Source organism: Cucurbita moschata, unplaced genomic scaffold (assembly GCF_002738365.1).
Source record: "Cucurbita moschata cultivar Rifu unplaced genomic scaffold, Cmos_1.0 Cmo_Scf00107, whole genome shotgun sequence".
In the NCBI taxonomy this organism is placed as follows: Eukaryota; Viridiplantae; Streptophyta; class Magnoliopsida; order Cucurbitales; family Cucurbitaceae; genus Cucurbita; species Cucurbita moschata.
Window position 1 is genome coordinate 64,105 of NW_019268623.1, and position 21,368 is coordinate 85,472.

Below are 21,368 nucleotides of genomic sequence, written 5' to 3' on the forward strand. Positions count from 1 at the left end.
TGTTTATGAGAAGGGTTTTTGAAACAATACGAGTTTCGAAGAAAAAAACATAGAAAATGTCGAATATCTCACGATTTACGGCGAAAGTTACTAATAGGACGTACTATTTTCCTGAGTTCCCACGTTATACCCTAAGGTATCTAAGTAGCTGTCTTTTCCTATGAATCATTTTGTACGTGTGAGAGAGAAGCAGAAAGATTGAGGTGAGGAATTGATAACGTCCCAAGGCTTTGGACCTTTGTGACTTCTTAGGTAGGAGCGAACCAATGTCGGAGTACTTCGTAACGAGAGGGACAGACGCCTCATCAATGACAAACATACGACGACAGTGCCATTGGCAACAGTACTCGGGTTCCACGATTAGGGTTCATTTGGACTCTCGAGTGAGGAAAATAGGGCAGTGGATCGCGGGTCAGGTTCTTCAAGTACCAATGAGCTCGCTTCAGCCAATGTACGACCCGTGCCTTGCAACCTGCGTTTGGACACTGACTCTGGGTTGCGTACCCAGCGTCTAGAAGTCGTGCGCTGCAAGTAACCTCTCGACTTGTTGGCTCTGTACTTCAGCTTCGTCGGCAACTTCGTTGTATTATACAGCTCGACTCGACGGTGTGGCTTGGTGGCTCGGTGACTCCGCTTAGCAGCTTGGTATACAAATATTATACCAAATCCTAAGTTTTTGATCCTTCTGGAAACGTTTCCGCCCTTGTTTCAACCATCTAAGGTCAGTGTAACTCCATTTTGCTAAAACAGGTTATGATAGGAACATACCTTGATAAGACATAAGGTTTAGTTCGGTTTCATTATTAAAAGACTCTAAGTGTATAATATGGTTTTATAGGGAGTAGTTAGGCGTCAGAGTTAACTTATCGCGAGTGACTTCGACCAAGGCTAGAGATGTAAGTAATCTTACTGTTGGTGTTAGTCGACATGCCATGAATGTGTTGAGAGCTTTGCATGCCATGAATGTGTTGAGAGCTTTACATGTCATGGATGTGGTGACTGGGAAACTATGATACGCTTACATAATGCTTAACTAAGCCATGTTATGTAACATTACAAGGGAATGGAATGTTGTATGCATAATTCCATTGAGGTAATCTTTAGGGACCTCACGCATTTTGTGTGTCACATGCATAGGCTTACTTCACTGTTATGTTATTATGGTATGGAAGCATACACTCCATATTATGCTCGCTATAATATCATGTAGCCCTTTCCTGTTCTGTGGCATCCGGTAACGTGTATCACGTGTACCCGACCAAGCCAGGCCCTAGTGGGCCCATATTTACATATGTTGGCCGTGTGTGGAGAAGTACCACATCCACCCTGCCCAGATAAAGTAAGTTCCTAAAGGCCATGTAAAGGGAATGGAAGACAAGTCCCCCTCAAGTTTTTATGCTTGTATTTGTGCATGTGTGCTGCACGTGATTTGCATGTGTTCTAAATGTGTACTGTATGCCTAACCCCAACAGTGGGACAACTTACTGGTTATTTTATAAAATACTTAAGCCACGTGCTACCTACATTTTCAGGTAAAGGTAAGGCTCCCCTGTACGGTTGACAGTGAACATTGCAAAGGCCATGGAAGTTAAAGGGAGGGCTTGTAGGACAATAGATGCTCTGTTCAAGATTTCCTTTGAATAATAAACAATTCCATTTATTTTTCCTAGTTAGTTGTTGGTGGATTCCCGAGTTAGGTTGATCCTTCATGTTATGAACCTGATTATAAAAGTCATGTCGTTGTTATTAAGGTTGTTTTATATGAGTTTTCGCATTTTTGCCTTATGAATGCAAGGTAACTTTGCTAATTAGGTTAAAGAAAATTAGGGGAGTTATCATTGGTATCAAGGCGTTAGGTCATAGATCTTGTACACTGGCCTACAATGTAGGTCTTGTTAGGATCGCACAACAACGCACATGCTCGATCTAGATGAACACAATGAATAGGATAGAGAAAATTGCAAGGAGAACTCTGGCTAAAAAGATTTTTTTTTTTTATTCATGACTTCAGGTATGTACAACAAGAGAGAGTACAGAGAATAGAAAGTACATCTTCAAAGCTCTACTTGACGAGATATATATATAGTTCAGTTTACTATATATAGCTTTACCAGATTTAACATCTATTATATATAGCTATTTACTATATATAGTTTTACCGGATATAGCTTTACCAAATATAGCTTTACCGGATATAACCGTTGACAAAGCTATAAATAAGCATCAGGCTCCATAACCTAACAATTCTCTCACTTAGAGACTGATCTAGTCTACCAAGAATTTCACTCTCAAACGACCATGAGCATCTTCACTACACCATACCAATTGAGGTTTTGCACAACCTCAATATTCCAACATCAACACATTTTGTCAACATGTTTGTTGGATTCTTTGCACCCTTTATCTTCTCCAAACGCGTCACCATCTTCAAGTAACCTCCGAATGAAATTGTATCGCCTTCTGTGTTTTGAATGTTAGACCGGGTTCCTCGCAAACAGCACGAGTCTCAGGAGTTTCTTGAGTATCTGCTACAACATCACTATGTGAATCTTTCAGCAACTCAACCTCAACTCCCACTTGCTTCACCTCTGGTTTCTCAGCAAGAGTCTCAGGAGTTTCTTGAGTATCCGCTACAGCATCACTCTGTGAATCTTTGAGCAACTCAACCTCAACTTCCACTTGCTTCACCTCTGGTTTCTCAGCAAGAGTCTTAGGAGTTTCTTGAGTATCCGCTACAACATCACTCTTTGAATCTTTGAGCAACTCAACCTCAACTCCCACTTGCTTCACCTCTGGTGTTTCAGCGACGCAACCCCCTCTAGAGTTTTAGCGACGCTTCCGACCGGCCCAACCCCCTCTGGAGTTTCAGCGATGCTTCCGACCGATGCAATACCCTCTGGAGTTTCAGTGACGCTTCCGGCCGACGCAACCCCCTCTAGAGTTTTAGCGACGCTTCCGGCCGGCCCAACCCCCTCTAGAGTTTCAGCGATGCTTCCGACTGACGCAACTCCCTCTGAAGTTTTAGTGATGCTTCCGGCCGATGCAACCCCCTCTGGAGTTTAAGCGACGCTCCCGGTACTTTTTTTCAATTCTCTAATAGTCTTTGTGAAGCTAACTCATTTCTGTTTGCTCGTAACGCAGTTCTCACAAGGACTCATAATAATCTCCGCATCAAATACACCTTGTTCATAGTCGACGGTTTTTCGTACATATTCGACAGCGTCTTCAACAGACTTGACGTTGTCTTCTCCTTGATAATGTTGAACGCCACGTTTCTGGATAGCGTCAACCGGATCAGCCCCAAGGCTTGTCGATCCTTGAGCTTCCACTGTTCCGTGGTCATGGTATCCGGCTTCACCCCCAACAGAGGTTCGTGAAGATCTTTCTGGTACAGATAATCTTCAATCTGCATCTTCTAGAAATCGAAATCGGATCCATCGAACTTCTCAATTCCAATCTTTGAACTTTCCAACTTCACAGATCGTGGTGAATTTCGCCTAGCTCTGACTTCCGCCTGGCTCTGATACCAGTTGTTAGGATCGCACAACAAGGCACACGCTCGATCTAGATGACCACAAAGAATAGGATAGAGAAAATTGCAAGGAGAACTTTGGCTAAAAGGAGTTTTTTTTCTTATTGATGACTTCAGGTATGTATAACAAAGAGAGTATAGAGAATAGAAAGTACATCTTCAATCTACCGGGATATATATATAGTTCAGTTTACTATATATAGCTTTACCAGATTTAACATCTACTATATATAGCTTTACCCGATTTAACCATCTACTAGCTATTTACCATACATAGGTTTACCGGATATAGCTTTACCAAATATAGTTTTACCGGATATAACCGATGACCAAGCTATAAATAAGCATTAGGCTCCATAACCTAACAGGTCTAAGGTACATCCATGGTCCAACAGCAAATGCATCGTCACCGTTCGGTATATGTTCCTCTTTTTTTTTTTTTTTTTTTGAATTAGAAATTTTTAATTTGTTGAAGCATACAATAGGGAATATATATTTTGTGATGAATGATATGATATGATGTGCACGTTCTCATGTGTTTAAATGTTAGTATGTTCCATGATGTGACAACATTAGTTGTAATATGATATATTTGGTGGCTGCGATTAACGTATGTCTGTATGCATGTGCGGCCTGCGTGATTGTATCAAAGAATCTGCTAGATTAGTATGTGACTCAGTAGCTACTACTATGTTTAGATATGCCACCTAGAACACGAGGAGGGGGTATTAGGGGACGACCAACACTTAGGGGCAGAGGGATAGGCGGAAGAGGACGAGGTCTAGACTACGAGGACTCCGGGGAAGAACCTGATATAGCCATGTTGTTCCCGCCACCAGCGACGTCTCAGCCCTCCCAAGACTCGACAACACTTGGTGGACTCATTACAAATCGTCATACTAAACCTATCCGGTAATCAACAAGCTAATAACTCAGCCTCTACCAGGGAAGCTAGGTGCTACCTACATTTTTAGGTAAAGGCGAGACTCTCCTGTATGGTTGACGGTGAACGCTGTGAAGGCCATCGAAGTTAAATGGAGGGCTTGTAGGACAGTAGATGCTCTGTTCGAGATTTCCTTTTGAGTAATAAATAATTTCATCTATTTTCCCTAGTTAGCTGGTTGTTAATTCCTGAGTTAGGCTGATCCTTGGTGTTATGAACCCGCTATAAAAGTCACGTCATTGTTATTAAGGTTGTTTTATATGAGCTTCCACATTTTCGTCTTATGAATGCAACGTAACGTCGCTGATTAGGTTAAAGAAAATTAGGGACGTTACAATTTTTCTCTTTTTATAGTAAAAGAAAGTTATCTCATCCATAGAGGGAGTTCTTAGAATAAACCATAACCTTTTCTCCATTTCACATGAAATCGTTTCCTTTCTTTAGAAGTGATGTGCTTACTACAATACTTATCTAATAAAAGCAACTCACATCTCAATTATAAAGAGACTTTTAACAAAATTGTGCCGGTATGCAATAAAATATCCAAGTTGATATCTAAAAATAAAATACTAACTTCAAAATGAATATACCGATTTTATTAAAAAACTTAGAGCACTAAAATAGAGAAAAACTTGAGAAGAGACATCGTAATGGAGTTAGGAAAAGTATGTGATTGGCGTTGGGAGAGAAAAAAAAAGGGTAATCTAACTTTCGGGATGTGTGTGATTCTTTGCTAAATAAAGCATAACCTAGCAAACAAACACGGTGAATATCGTTTCAATTTTTTTCATTTTTTTTAATAGCATTTTACATAAAAATCTATCTTTAAAAGTCGTAAAAAATGTATCTTTGGTTTAGTGCAAGGATCATATGTATATATATAGTTGAAAAGGATCCAAATGAAACACAAACAAGTTCTAAGTAATAAAAAATGAAGGCTATGAATAATCTCTGTATGATTTTGTTGTTTACTTTTGCATCAACTACTAACATTTTCACTTGTTTTGCAAACCACTATCCACATTCTCGTTGGAAAGTGACGATTCTTAATTATCAAAACGTACCTTTACTGGCCCATTGCAAATTGAAAAACGATGATTTAGGTAAATAAGGGTGTTGCACTGTGAAAAATTATTATACTAAACCATAGTATTTTTCGTATATCTAAATTTATGGATTTGATAGTTTTTTATTTTTATTTTTATTTAAGGGTTGGGGTGGAATTTTAAACTTCCACAAATCTGACAAATATAATATCCAGCATAAAAAAAATTCTAGATCAATGTTCATTTTCTTATCTCAATTTATGAAAAAAAAATATATATGAATTTGATTATTGAAAACTTATAGTCACAATTTTTTTCTTATTTTTTATCTTGGTTCAATTACAAGGTCTTTTGGGTTCAAACCATAACATAAAATATGTAAAAAAAAAATTCGAGAAACATGTTAATTTTCTATTCTTTTCATTTTTTCATTTGAATTTGTGTCCTGACATAACTTTCTAATTTAGGGGAGCATATTCTTCGGTTCAAACAGGAATACAGCTGGGAATTCAAAGAGAATTTGTGACAGACAACATTGTTCTGGTGTAACTTTAGCAGCAATTATGGGAAGCTTTCGTTCAAGGTTTTTTGTCCAAAGAATGACATTTGGCTTCAAGACCGATGCAACTATTCGCATTGCATTTGGGCTGCTGATGAGAAGGGTTTTTCTTTATATAATAGTTAAACAAAGGTATTCGAGCTCATTCATCCATGGAGTTCTTAGATAAATCTATCATCGTCGTCTTACATCACATCAAATCTTTTCTTTTCTACACAAGTAGTGTGCTGTGCTTGTTGTAGTACTACTCTAACAAAGTGTTTGTTAATCATTTAAGTTCTTAAATACAAAGAAACATTTAATATAGAAATGAGTCCAGGAGAAAATATTAAAGATGCTATTGAAGAAAAAAAATATTGACCTCAACCTCATTGTCAAAGTCTACATTTTATAGAAAAATTTCAAACACAAAAATAAAATAAATTAGAAATTTATACACCATTTTGAAAATGAAACACAAACAAACTCTGTAATGGCGAAAAAAACAAAACTCGGTCGACGAAAAATACGCGTTTTCATCTCACTGCACCATGTGTCACAGCTACAGCCAGAAACTTCTTCGGCTTACGCGGCTCAGTTGGCTAGTAATGGCTTCGCAACTCAGAATCCAACTCCTCGGCTCGTTATGGTGTATTTTGCAAAATTTTTGCTGTCTCGACTGTCCTAAAGCTGAAATGGACCTTGTTTAAGGATATTAAGGTCAGCATAAGGTTCAATTTCTCGACTTATGTTAAACCGAGTTAAGAAATTGTAGCTACCAACGAAACGAGATGGACGTTTTAATAGGAAAGGACAACCAATAATACTAGGAGAAATTTCAAGGGACGAAAAACAAACGTACTCGAATTTAGGGAGAATTCCAGTTAAGGCCAACCAAGTGAGTGGTCTTACTGTCGAATCGACTTGTTTAATGTATGACGAGATACGTCTAGTGGCCCTTTCACGTGTCATTTCTTCTTTATATTTATGTTCTTATGACTATAATGTATGATGATGATGTACGATGTATGATGATGTACAATGAATGATGTGATGATGTTATAAATTGATATATGATACGTAAGAAGACATGGTAAGTTTATGATATGATATATGTTTGACATGATGAGACATATGATATGATATGATTGACAAGCAATGTGATCAATTTGCATAATGCACAATCCCGATATACCCATGAAAAGTTACGATAGAATGATATAATATAAATTAAAATGTTAGAGGGTTGTTATACAATATAATGAAAGGAAAAATGTTGGGATCACATGTAACATTGTGTGTTCATGCATCAAAGAATACCATTTCATCTTTTACATGTTGGGTTTTATGTCCTAAAACTCTTAGTTTGTAAACAAAAACATATTCTATTTTCAATAAAGTTATTATTGTTGTTTATTCAGTAAAGATTGTTATTGAATAAAGTGAAGTTTACGACCATTAATCTAAATTCAATAAACTAAGAACACTCTGACTATAGTATGATTACTTGAAATATATGTAGAGACATAAGAGTGGATCAAGTTCATGTATATAGTAAAAAATGATCTATAGTATAAGGATAAGGCTGAGTACCTTATTCTGGGGACACTATGGATGCGGCCCACTTTTGTATACGATATAAACAATGTGATCACTAAATTAAACATGTGGAGACATATGAGTGGGGGTGTCCTATGCAATGACTATTGCAAAAGATCAGACCATGAAGAAAACCACTCTCACTTTATAATGCCGTTTACTGTTGAGATTGATTTTTTCATTCGATGACCTAGGTAACTCGATCTTAATCCTGAGGTAGCTATGAACTCCTGTTTATTCGAAATTATCCTTAGATTTGCATGGGTGAGAGTGGTCCGAGTTTGCCGACTCAATAAGCCTTCTATTTCAGGGGTAAGACTGGGTGAATAGCTGGGGACATAGGGTGTAAGAAGGAATTCACTCCTACCCACTTTTAGGGATAAAAGAGAGGTAGTTCCCTTAAGCACTTACTTCAGGTCTTAAACAAGGGGCTCCCACCCTCTCATTGGCCTGAGAGGGATTCGGTTTACTTGTTGGACCACTTACCAATTGTTCATTAGAGGATCAGTGAGACATAAGGAACAAGAAGTAACTTCAAGGGTAAAACGGAAAATTAGCCTAGCTCTAGTTACGAAAAACCTGTGAATGATTGACTTACTAATCATGGTTATATCAAATGGATAGAAATATATCTATAGTGAGGGGAGTGCAACTATTAGGCTATAGTGTTGTGTCCTAGTAGTTAACGAATGTTGGTTAACAAGGTTAATAATTGTGTGCATACCATGTTAATTTCAAAGATATAGATATTATGTTAAGACTAGGGTATTATGGTTGGAGATAGTTAGTTTTAAACATAACCTTCACCTAGAAGCCTAACAGACCACCACGACTTACAAACCACCTTAAGAGTTACCCTTAGGCTGCAAGTTGTGTGAACCATGTCAATAGTTCCGTGGGGGATTAGGGATTTCTTATCAAAACCCAAATGTTCCCAGCCATTTTTCATAGGAAATGAGAGACCCACTTCGAACAAACCATTAGCTAGATGGGATAAGGGAGGGGTCGGCACCCCAATGAGGGTGACTTTATGGACCTGGGAGGTTTCAGCTCACCCCTTCGGTAAAACACCATATAATCTCATATAAGACATGTACAAAGTAGCGTCTCATAGAGGATCGCCGGTCATTCACAACTCAACATAAGGAACTCTTAATGTTTAAAAGGAAAGGATGGAGACATATGGATGGAGGCATGAATAGTCCCAAGGGAATAAGACAAGAACTAGACGTCTTAGAGCCAAAGAACACTGCTAACAGATATTCCTATTATGTATTACATATCATCGTCAGCGGTAAGAACACTGCTAAGAGATATTGCTCATTACAAATCACCGGCAACGGTAAGCCCATCGCTAGCAGATATTGCCCGTTACATATCGCAATCAGCATCACTGTAAGCCAACCGCTTGCAGATATTGCCTGCTACATAGGATCGTCAGACTCACGATAATCCCACACACTGCCCATTCCTATCATCGTCAGCCTCAAAGTAAGCCAATTGCTTTTAGATATTGCCCATTACGTATCGCTATCACCCTCACAATAACCCTACTTCTAACTGATATTGCTGGTTACGTATCGTCTTTATTCTAACAGTAAGTTCAAGCCAACTTCTAGAAGATATTGACTATTACACATCGTCATCAGCCTCACGGTAAGCCTACTTCTAGCAGATATTGCATGTTACGTATCACCATCTGCCTAATGGTAAGCTCAAATCCACTTCTAGTAGATATTGCACGCAACGTATCATCGTAACTCTAACAGTCAGCTCAAGCCCATTCTAGTAGATATTACCCGTTATGTACGCCATCAGTCTGATGGTAAGCTCAAGCCCACTTCTTGTAGATATTGCTTTTTACGAATTGCCATCCGTCTCACAGTAGCTCAAGCCCACTTCTAGTAGATATTGCTTGTTACAAATTGTCATTAGTCTCACGGTAAGCTCAAGTCCACTTCTAGTAGATATTGCTTGTTACGAATTGTCGTCAGTCTTATGGTAAAGTCAAGCCCACTTCTAGTAGATATTGCTAATTACATATCTCCCTTACCCTAACAGTAAGCTAATTTCTAGTAGATATTTCCCGTTACGTATTGCTGTAAGCCTTATGGGTAACCTCAAGCCCACTTGTAGTAAATATTACCCATTACGCATCGTCGTAAACCTAACGGTAAGCTCAAGCCCATTTTATGTATCAACATGAACATCATGGTAAGTCCATTTGTAGCAGATACTGCCTGTTACGTATCAACGTAAGATCAATGAGAAACTTAAGCCCACTTTGAGCAGATACTGCTCCTTACGTATCGCCGTCAGCCTAATGGTAAGTGCAAGCCCACTTCTAAAAAATATTACTCTTAAGCCTAACCGTAAGTTCAAGCCCACTTTTAGCTGATATTGCCCGTTACGTATTGCCGTCAGCCTAACGGTAATCTCAAGCCCACTTATAGTAGATATTTCCTGTAAGACTCAGAGTAAGCTCAAGCCCACTTCAAGCAGATATTGCCCATTACGTATCGTCATTAGCCTAATAGTAAGCCCACTTCTAGCAAATATTACATGTTACTATCACCGTCAACGTAATAGTATCATTGTCAGCCTTATAGTAAGCCCACTTCTAGCAGATTTTGCGCATTACATATCGTTGTCAGACTCATGTGTAAGCTTAAGTCCACTTGATATGAACCCCAAGAGACATCAATCATACAATATATTTTAATGAAGATGTGAAGAAAATGTTGTTGAAATTATCAAAATATATTTCAATTCTTGCCACGTTGAAGAAGAATGAACATTCATTGTATTTCATTATGTTAAATTGAGTTAAGAAATTTATGTTACTTACGAAACAAGATAGATGTTCTAATAGGAAACGACAATCGATCATACTTGGAGCAATTTTGAGGGACCAAAAATAAACGTACTCGAATTTAGATAAAAGTCGACTACGGCCAACCAAATAAGTTGTCTTACTATCTACTATGTTGGATGACTTGTTTGATGTATGATGATACATGCCTAGTAGCCCTTGCACGTATCATTTATGCTTTATTTTTATGATGTTGTGACTATATTGTATGATGATGTTATTTTGTGATGTGATACGATGTTATATGATACGTTAGAAGACATGGTAAGTTTGTGATATGACATATGTTTGACATGAAGAGATATATGATATGATATGATTGACAAGCAATGTGATCAATTGACATAATGCACAACCCCAATATACGCATGGAAAGTTATGATAGAATGATATTATATAAAGAAAAATGCTAGAGGAGTTGTTGTACAGCATGATGAAAGAAAAAATGTTGGGACCTCATGTATCATTGTGTGTTCATGCACCGGGGGATACCCCTTCATCTTTTATGATGGTACAAATGCGTACACTACAAGACAAGGAAATGGTCCATTATATTTGTTATAATGCTATGAAGGTCGTTGTTCCTAACGGGTGTCCAACATCAACAGCTCTAAGATAATGCTCGCCTGACAAGAAAGGGGCCCAAGAGGTGTGCGAACCGACAGGTGGGTTTGTACTCGTACGTGTAGATCATGAGTAGAACATTAAATACACATCAAATTAACTGGCTTAGGATAGTTGCCTAAGAAACATAGACTAATATGAAAGGTCCCACTCATGATTGTACGTGCTTGCATCTAACCCCAATAGCAGGCCACTTACTAAGTATTTATCAAAATACTCAAGTCGTGTGCTACTCTTATTTTTTCAGGTAAAAGAAAGGCTCCCTTGTACGGCTGACGGTGGAATTGCAACTCAGGAAACCATGACACATGCATAGGGGAGTTCGCAAAATTTTAATTTCGTAGACTATAAATTAGTATAAGTTAGTATGCATTTAATTTTGTAGCATGTAGGTTAGTCTAAGGCCCTTTTACTTTATGTTATTTCAATTTTTTGTATTTTATTTTATAGACCTTCTACAAAACACGTAAGTCCACCACAAAATTTTTTGATAAAGTTTTGAATATAGTATTTTCCCATAAAATGTTTATGATATGTATACAATAGCGACTTTAGGTTAAATAAGAATCTAAGGTCGTTACAGATTCTAAACACATAAAAAATGAATGCTATGAATTGTCTCTATGTGATTTGTTGTTTACTTTTGCATCAACTTTTAATGTCTTCACTTGTTTATCTCTCCAATCTTCTATTATAAGTAAGGCGATTTGTTGTTTAATTGCCTCTATGTGTTGGTCACCTTGGAAAGTGACTATTCTTAATTATAAGGAAGGATAACCTCTAGTGGTCTACTGCGAGTAGAAGTCCAATGATTTAGGTAAATAAGGGTGTTGCATGATGCCAAATTTTCAACAACACCATCTTATATATATATATATATCTAAATTTATATAATCGATAGTTTTTTTTTAATAAATAAAAGGTTCAACCATTGAAAGTATAATATACTACACGAAAAAAAGTCATTATGGATATTCAAATTCTATGACAATTTATAAAAAATAATTATAGTTGGTTTAGAAGTTTAATACTTTTTAAGTTCAAAAGTCAAGAATTCTTTCATGCTTAATAGTTTATACAACTTCGTATAGTCTTGGTTGTTTTTTATTATTATTATTATTTTTTGTTAAAAAAAAAAGAAAAAAAAGTAGAAAGTTCAAATTTTTAATCTCTTATTCCACCACTTTTTAACTTAATTTGTACCCATATGACATAAATTTCCAATACAACCACCATATGCTTCTGTTCAACCAAGAATATTGTAAGTGACCATATACTCAGTAAGTGACTCCACTATTGGGGTTAGATACAAACACATGTAATCATGTGTAGGATCTATCGTATCAGTCTCTATTCCTATGTGGCCATACATAACGAGTTAATTGGATGTGTATTTACTATTATACAAACGGTCCACACATGCGAGTATGAACCCACCAGTCGATTCGCACACCTCCTGGGCCCCTTTCATGGTCGGACGAGCATTCTTTGAAGTTGTTGATGTTGGACACTCGTTAGGTGTAGCGACCGTCGTATCATTATGATAAACCTAATGGTCATTTTTCTGCCTCGTAGTGTATGCGTCTATACCATCGTAAAAGAAGGCTATTCCCAGATGCATGAACACACAATGATGCATGAGATCCCAACATTTTTTTTTCATTATCATGTAAGACAACCTATTCCAATTTTTCTTCATATCATATCATTTTTATCATAGCTTTCCTTCCCACAATTATCTCTCCTCAACATATCCTTACGCCACAAAGTCACAGTTACTGCAAAAAGAAACAGAAAATCCCTTCCCACAATTATCTCTCCTCGTTACATCCTTACGCTAGAAAGTCACCGTTATTGCAAAAAGAAACAGAAAAACGACGATTGTCAAATTTACTTGAGGAAAAAATGAGAATAACCTTTACCCAATTGAGATTCAACTGAGATTGACGTGAAGATAGATCTTATCAGCAAGGTATACATTAAATCTTCATTCTCTTTTATCCTATCTCTTTTTTTGAAATCACAGTCAATTATAGTTAGATCTTCTTTAAATTATTACAATGGTTTAGATTTGGAAACATGGATCTACTAGAAATTCTCAATACATGAGAACAAAATTAAAAGGCAGGAGTAAATACAGATAAAAAAAAGAAGGAGATTCAAGAATTAAAAAACATAAACTAAATATAGAGAGAAAAGTAAATACAGGGAGCAAGAAAGTACAAAATAACTTGAAATAACTCTATCTACTTCTTTTATACCACAGTAACAAAAAAATATAATTACACATATATAACATTTCAAGACTTTTAACCATTGACCAATGTAAACTAGAGAAATAATTTTATAGAGTTCAAACTTGAAACTAATGCATGGTCTCACATAGGTTGACTTGGATTTCCAAGGATAGAATTTAATTTTCATTAAGGATATATTTGTGACAACAACTTAAGCTAACCAGGTAAGTGGCCGTACTATCGACATGGTTATATTTGATGTTGACACGTGCCTGTGGTTCTGCACGTCTCATATATACTGATATGTGTGAATCAACATGCTTATATTATGTTTATGTTATGTTATAATATGTGAATTGTAGGATAATATTTACGGTGTGATGTGTTCAATGATATGTTTGAGATATGATACGAGAAGGATGCACTAAACGTAATGTAACGATAGAAGTAAAAGATGTGTTCAGGAAACGTTAAGGTTAGGTTACGTCTCGAAGTGCTTTGAAAATGAGAGATTGATAAAAGAATATGGTGAGGATATGGGTAGAAAGGGATGAGATTATGATAGATTGATAGAATGATAGCATTAGGGTACGTTCACGTAATGATATGACTATGATAGGTATAAGAATGTTAAGGCTATGATAAGTTAGGGAATGATAAGACCACGAAGTGTTTACAATATGATATGATTATGACAAGACATGTAAATGATGGATGTATATATATTGTGATATGATATGAAGGTGATATGAAACATGTTACGGTACGAGATATGTGATAAATTGACATGTTTATGATATGACATATTGTGATGCGATATGTTATGAGATGATATGTATATGATGAAAATGATTATGTCTGGAAGCATGGAATGTTATGATATGATACACTTATGTAATTTTAATGATATGATATGATTGACATGCAAAACGACGAACTAGCATAAAATACAATCGCAGCGTATGCATGAAAGATATGATAAGTGATATATAAAATGATATGAGATGTATGGAACGCTAGCGGGGTTGTATTAAATCATAATGAAAATGAAAAATGTTGGGACTTCATGCATTATGGTGTGCTCATGCATTGGGGGATACCCCTTACCTTCCACGATAGTACCGACGCGTACGTTACGAGACAGGAATACGATCATTATGGTTATCATAATGCTCCGATGATCGAGCAGGAATACGTCGTTATGTTTATCATAACGCTGCTAGGGTCAGGCATGGGTACAATCATTATGGTTAATCCAATGTTGTCGTGACGGTTACTAGTTCTAACGGGTGTCTGGCCTAAGGAGCTCCCAGAGTATGCTCGCCTGACAAGAAAGGTGGCCCAGCAATGTGCGAACTGACTGGTGAGTCCATACTCGCACATATGGGTTGTGTAGAATATATAGTACACATCCAAATTACTCGTTAGGATAGTACCGTAGGAAAATGGATTTAAATGATAGGTCCCATCATTGCATTTGCATGTTCTTACATTTAACCTCCAATAGTGGCGTTACTTACTGAGTATTTCTTTTAATACTCAAGCCATGTGCTACTACATTTTTCAAGTAAAGGGAAGGCATTCCTGTATGGCTTACGACGACATCGCAACTTGAGACCATAGTATAGCACATGCATAGGTTAGTGATATTTATTTTCCTAGACTTGGACTAGAATAGGATTTTTTTAATTTAAACGTTTATTTATTTTATTTAGCCTTTTGTTGTGTTGTTTTAAAGGTGTTTTCGAAACACATAAGTCCATGGCTGTGTTTTAAGATAAAGGTTATGTTTTATGGGATTTAAATGAAGTATTTTCACATTCAATGTTTATGATATGTATATAGTAGCAACCAAAATTAAGTAGAAAATTTTGGGTCGTTACATGTGTCCTCAAACAAACATCAACTTTTAACCAAAACGATAGTAAGGTTAGTTACTTGGCTTGCCTTAGCAAGCCTTCTCCTTATACTTGAGTACTTGGATTCTATTTCCCGATGTTGCTCCAAGTATCATCGGAAGTTTCTTTCTATTCGAACGTCCATCTCATTTTCATTAATAACTCACATTTCTAGCCTAAATAAACATGAACTTTGAAATAAGATGTTATATTGATCTTAATTTCCTTAATTAAGGTCAAATTTATCTCTGGGAGGGTAAAACATGTACAAATAAGTATCAAAATGTCTATACCAAGCCGAACGACAGAGTTTTGAGTCGATAAGCTACACGGAGTCGAGTCGAGCTGCGTTGAGCCGACTGAGCTAAAGGATTCAACGTCGGCATGCGCAACAAGTATCACTTGATGGAGAAGATGCGTGTGTGGGTTGTGAATTAGGTCAAGGCACAGAGTTTGTGTCGTTCTCTTTGGTTGTATTTGCGATGCGTAGGTTGTGTCTGATGGTACTGGACTCAATTGGGCCTAATAGTTGAAGTGGGTCAAGGATCGATGTTGCAGGTGGGCCGAGCATTGCAAGTGGGCGTAAGGGCCTTGTTTGTAACTACTCGGCTTCGCACTAGTCCTCGACCTAGCCTTGGGTTTGTCTTAATTTGAGTGAGGGGTTTTAATCATGGTTTACAAGAAACCATAGGACATACTATTTTCGTTTGTAACTACTGGGTTACTTAGAAACCATAGGACTTAGCGATTGAAATCACCGTTTTGCGTTCATCGAAAAACCACAATGATCGTTCATCTTCTCTATTATTCGCATTTCCTTTATTGTAGGAATGTGTTGTGAGGGAAGACTGGGGCATGACTTCATTTTGTGTATATTTAGCGTTGGGGAGGGCACGTGGGTAGAAGGCGCGAGGATTCTAGCACTGCACCGAAATTCTTGGGCCTTTTCCAGTGACTGGATTATTCTTTTTTTTTTTTTATAACCATTACGAATACAATTTAAAATTCAAGTTGATTTTTTTTTTCTAGACAACAATGTTTTGGTGCAACTTTAGTAGAAATCTTGGACATGCTTCGTGCGAGGTGTTTTGGCCGGATAATCATGTTTGCTTCAAGAACGATGTAACTATTGGCACTACATTTTAGATGTTTATTAGAAGGGTTTTTGAAACAATACGAGTTTCGAAGAAAAAAACAAAGAAAATGCCGGAAATCTCGCGATTTACGGCGAAGGTTACTAATAGGACGTACTATTTTCTTGAGTTCCCACTTTATACCCTAAGGTATCTAAGTAGCTGTCTTTTCCTATGAGTCATTTTGTACCTGTGAGAGAGAAGCAGAAAGATTGAGGTGAGGAATTGATAACGTCCCAAGGCTTTGGACCTTTGTGACTTCTTAGGTAGGAGCGAACCAATGTCGGAGTACTTCGTAACGAGAGGGACAGACGCCTCATCAATGACAAACATACGAAAATAGTGCCATTGGCAACAGTAGTCGGGTTCCACGATTAGGGTTCATTTGGACTCTCGAGTGAGGAAAACAGGGCAGTGGATCGGGGGTCAGGTTCTTCAAGTACAAATGAGCTCGCTTCAGCCAATGTACGACCCGTGCCTTGCAACCTACGTTTGGACACTAACTTTGGGTTGCGTACCCAGCGTCTAGAAGTCGTGCGCCGCAAGTAACCTCTCGACTTGTTGGCTCTGTACTTCAGCTTCATTGGCAACTTCGTTGTACTATACAGCTCGGCTCGACGGTGTGGCTTGGTGGCTCGGCAACTCTGCTTAGCAGCTTGGTATACAAATATTATACCAAATCCTAGGTTTTTGATCCTTCTAGAAACGTTTCCGCCCTTGTTTCAACCACTAAGGCCAGTGTAACTCCATTTTGCTAAAACAGGTTATGATAGGAACGTACCTTGATAAGACATAAGGTTTAGTTAGGTTTCATTATTAAAAGACTCTAAGTGTATAATATGGTTTTATAGGGAGTAGTTAGGCGTCAGAGTTAACCTATCGCGAGTGACTTCGACCAAGGCCAGAGATGTACGTAACCTTACTGTTTGTTGACATGCCATGAATGTGTTGAGAGCTTTGCATGTCATGGATGCGGTGACTGGGAAACTATGATATGCTTACATAATGCTTAACTAAGCCGTGTCATGTAACATGACAAGGGAATGAAATGTTGTATGCATAATTCCATGGAGGTAAGCTTTAGGGACCTCACGCATTTTGTGTGTCACGTGCATATGCTTACTTCCCTGTTATGTTATGATGGTACGGACCCATACATTCCATATTATGCTCGCTATAATATCATGCAGCCCTTTCTTGTTCTGTGGCGTCCGGTAACGTGTATCACGTGTACCCGACCAAGCCAGGCCCTAGTAGGCTCATATTTACATATTTTGGCGTGTGTGGAAAAGTACCACATCCACCCTGCCCAGATAAAGTAAGGACCTAAAGGCCATGTAAAGGGAATGGAAGACAAGTCCCCCTCAAGTTTTTATGCTTGTATTTGTGCATGTGTGCTGCACGTGATTTGCATGTGTTCTAAATGGGTATTGTATGCCTAACCCCAGCAGTGGGGCAACTTACTGGTTATTTTATAAAATACTTAAGCCACGTACTACCTACATTTTCAGGTAAAGGTAAGGCTCCCCTGTACAGTTGACAGTGAACATTGCGAAGGCCATGGAAGTTAAAGGGAGGGCTTGTAGGACAGTTGATGCTCTGTTCGAGATTTCCTTTGAATAATAAATAATTGCATTTATTTTTCCTAGTTAGTTGTTGGTGGATTCCCGAGTTAGGTTGATCCTTCGTGTTATGAACCTGATTATAAAAGCCATGTCGTTGTTATTAAGGTTGTTTTATAAGAGTTTTCGCATTTTTGCCTTATGAATGCAAGGTAACTTTGCTAATTAGGTTAAAGAAAATTAGAGGAGTTTCCGTTGGTATCTAGGCGTTAGGTCATAGATCTTGTAAACTGGCCTACGATGTAGGTCTAAGGTACGTCCATGGTACTCCAGCAAATGCACCGTCACCGTTAGGTATATGTTCCTCTTTTTTTTTTTTTTTTTTGAATTATAAATTTTTAATTAGTTGAAGCATACAATAAGGAATGTGTATTTTGTGATAATTTATATGATATGATGTGCACGTTCTCATGTGTTTAAATGTTAGTATGTTCCATGATGTGACAACATTGGTTGTAATATGATATATCTGGTGGCTACGATTAACGTATGTCTGTATGCATGTGCGGCCGGCATGATTGTATCAAAGAATCTGCTAGATTTGTATGTGACTCAGTAGCTACTGCTATGTTTAGATATGCCACCTAGAACACGAGGTAAGGGTATTAGGGTTCGACCAACACTTAGGGGCAGAGGGAGAGGCGGAAGAGGACGAGGTCTAGACCGCGAGGACTCCGGGGAAGAACCTGATATAGCCATGCTGTTCCCACCACCAGCGACGCCTCAGCCCTCCCAAGACTCGACAACGCTTGGTGAACGCATTACAAATCGTCATACGAAACCTATCCGGTAATCAACGAGCTAATGACTCAGCCATCGAAGTTAAATGGAGGGCTTGTAGGACAGTAGATGCTCTGTTCGAGATTTCCTTTTGAGTAATAAATAATTGCATTTGTTTTCCCTAGTTAGCTGATTGTTGATTCCCGAGTTAGACTGATCCTTGGTGTTATGAACCCGCTTATAAAAGCCATGTCATTGTTCGTAAGGTTGTTTTATATGAGCTTCCACATTTTCGTCTTATGAATGCAACGTAACGTCGCTGGCTAGGTTAAAGAAAATTAGGGACGTTACAGTTTTTCTCTTTTAATAGTAAAACAAAGTTATCTCATTCATAGAGGGAGTTCTTAGAATAAACCATAACTTTTTCTCCACTTCACATGAAATCGTTTCCTTTCTTTAGAAGTTATGTGCTTACTACAATACTTATCTAATAAAAGCAACTCACATCTCAATTAGAAAGAGACTTTTAACAAAATTGTGCAGGTATGGCTATAAAATATCCAAGTTGATATCTAAAAATAAAATACTGACTTCAAAATGAATATACACGTCTCGATTTTATTCAAAAACTTGGAGCACTAAAATAGAGAAAAGCTTGAGAAGAGACATCCCAATGGAGTCAGGCAAAGTATGTGATTGGCCTTGGGAGAGAAAAAAGGGTAATCTAAGTTTGGGGATGTGTGTGATTCTTTGCTAAATAAAGCCTAACCTAACAAACAAACACGCTGAATATCGTTTCAATTTTTTTTCGTTTTCTTTTAATAGCATTTTACATAAAAATCTATCTTTAAAAGTAGTTAAAAATGTATCTTTGGTTTAGTGCAATGATCATATGTGTATATATATATATATAGTTGAAAAGGATCCAAATGAAACACAAACAAGTTCTAAGTAATAAAAAATGATGGCTATGAATAATCTCTGTATGATTTTGTTGTTTTCTTTTGCATCAACTACTAACATTTTCACTTGTTTTGTAAACCAATATCCACATTCTCGTTGGAAAGTGACGATTCTTAATTATCAAGACGTACCTTTACTGGCCCATTGCAAATCGAAAAACGATGATTTAGGTAAATAAGGGTGTTGCACGGTGAAAAATTATTCAACTAGACCATATTATTTTTCGTATATCTAAATTTATGGATTTGATAGTTTTTTATTTTTATTTTTATAATATCCAGCATAAAAAAATTCTAGATCAATGTTCATTTTCTTATCTCAATTTATGAAAAAAATAAATAAATAAATAAAAAATATGAAATTGATTATTGAAAAATTATAGTCACAATTTTTTCTTATTTTTTATCTTTAGGGTTCAATTACAAGTTCTTTTGGGTTCAAACCATAACATAAAATATGTCAAAAAAAAAACAGCTACCGCCAGAAACTTCTTCGGCTTACGCGGCTCAGTTGGCTAGGCATGGCTTCGTAACTCAGAATCCAACTCCTCGGCTCGTTATGGTGTATTTTGCCAAATTTTTGCCCTCTCGACTATCCTAAAGCTGAAATGGACCTTGTTTAAGGATATTAAGGTCAGCATAAGGTTCAATTTCTCGACTTATGTTAAACCGAGTTAAGAAATTGTAGCTACCAACGAAACGAGATGGACGTTTTAATAGGAAAGGACAACCAACAATACTAGGAGAAATTTCAAGGAACGAAAAACAAAACATACTCGAATTTACGGAGAATTCAAGTTAACGCCAACCAAGCGAGTGGTCTTACTGTCGAATCGACTTGTTTAATGTATGACGAGATACGCCTAGTGGCCCTTTCACGTGTCATTTCTTCTTTATATTTATGATCTTATGACTATAATGTATGATGATGATGTACGATGTATGATCATGTACAATGAATGATATGATGATGTTATAAAATGATATATGATACGTAAGAAGACATGGTAAGTTTATGATATGACCTATGGTTGACATGATGAGACATATGATATGATTGACAAGCAATGTGATCAATTTGCATAATGCACAACTCCGATATACACATGAAAAGTTACGATAGAATGATATAATATAAATTAAAATGTTAGAGGGTTGTTATACAATATAATGAAAGAAAAAATGTTGGGATCACATGTAACATTGTGTGTTCATGCATCAAAGAATACCCTTTCATCTTTTACGTGTTGGGTTTTATGTTCTAAATCTCATAGTTTGTAAACAAAAACATATTCTATTTTCAATAAAGTTATTATTGTTGTTTATTCAGTAAAGATTGTTATTGAATAAAGTGAAGTTTACGACCATTAATCTAAATCCAATAAACTAAGAACACTCTGGCTATAGTATGATTACTTGAACTATACGTAGAGACATAAGAGTGGATCAAGTTCAAGTATATAGTCAAAATGATCTATAGTATAAGGATAAGGCTGAGTACCTTATTCTGGGGACACTATGGATGCAGCACACTTTTGTATATGATATAAACAATGTGATCACTAAATTAAACATGTGGAGACATATGAGTGAGGGTGTCCTATGCAATGACTATTGCAAAAGATCGGACCATGAAGAAAAC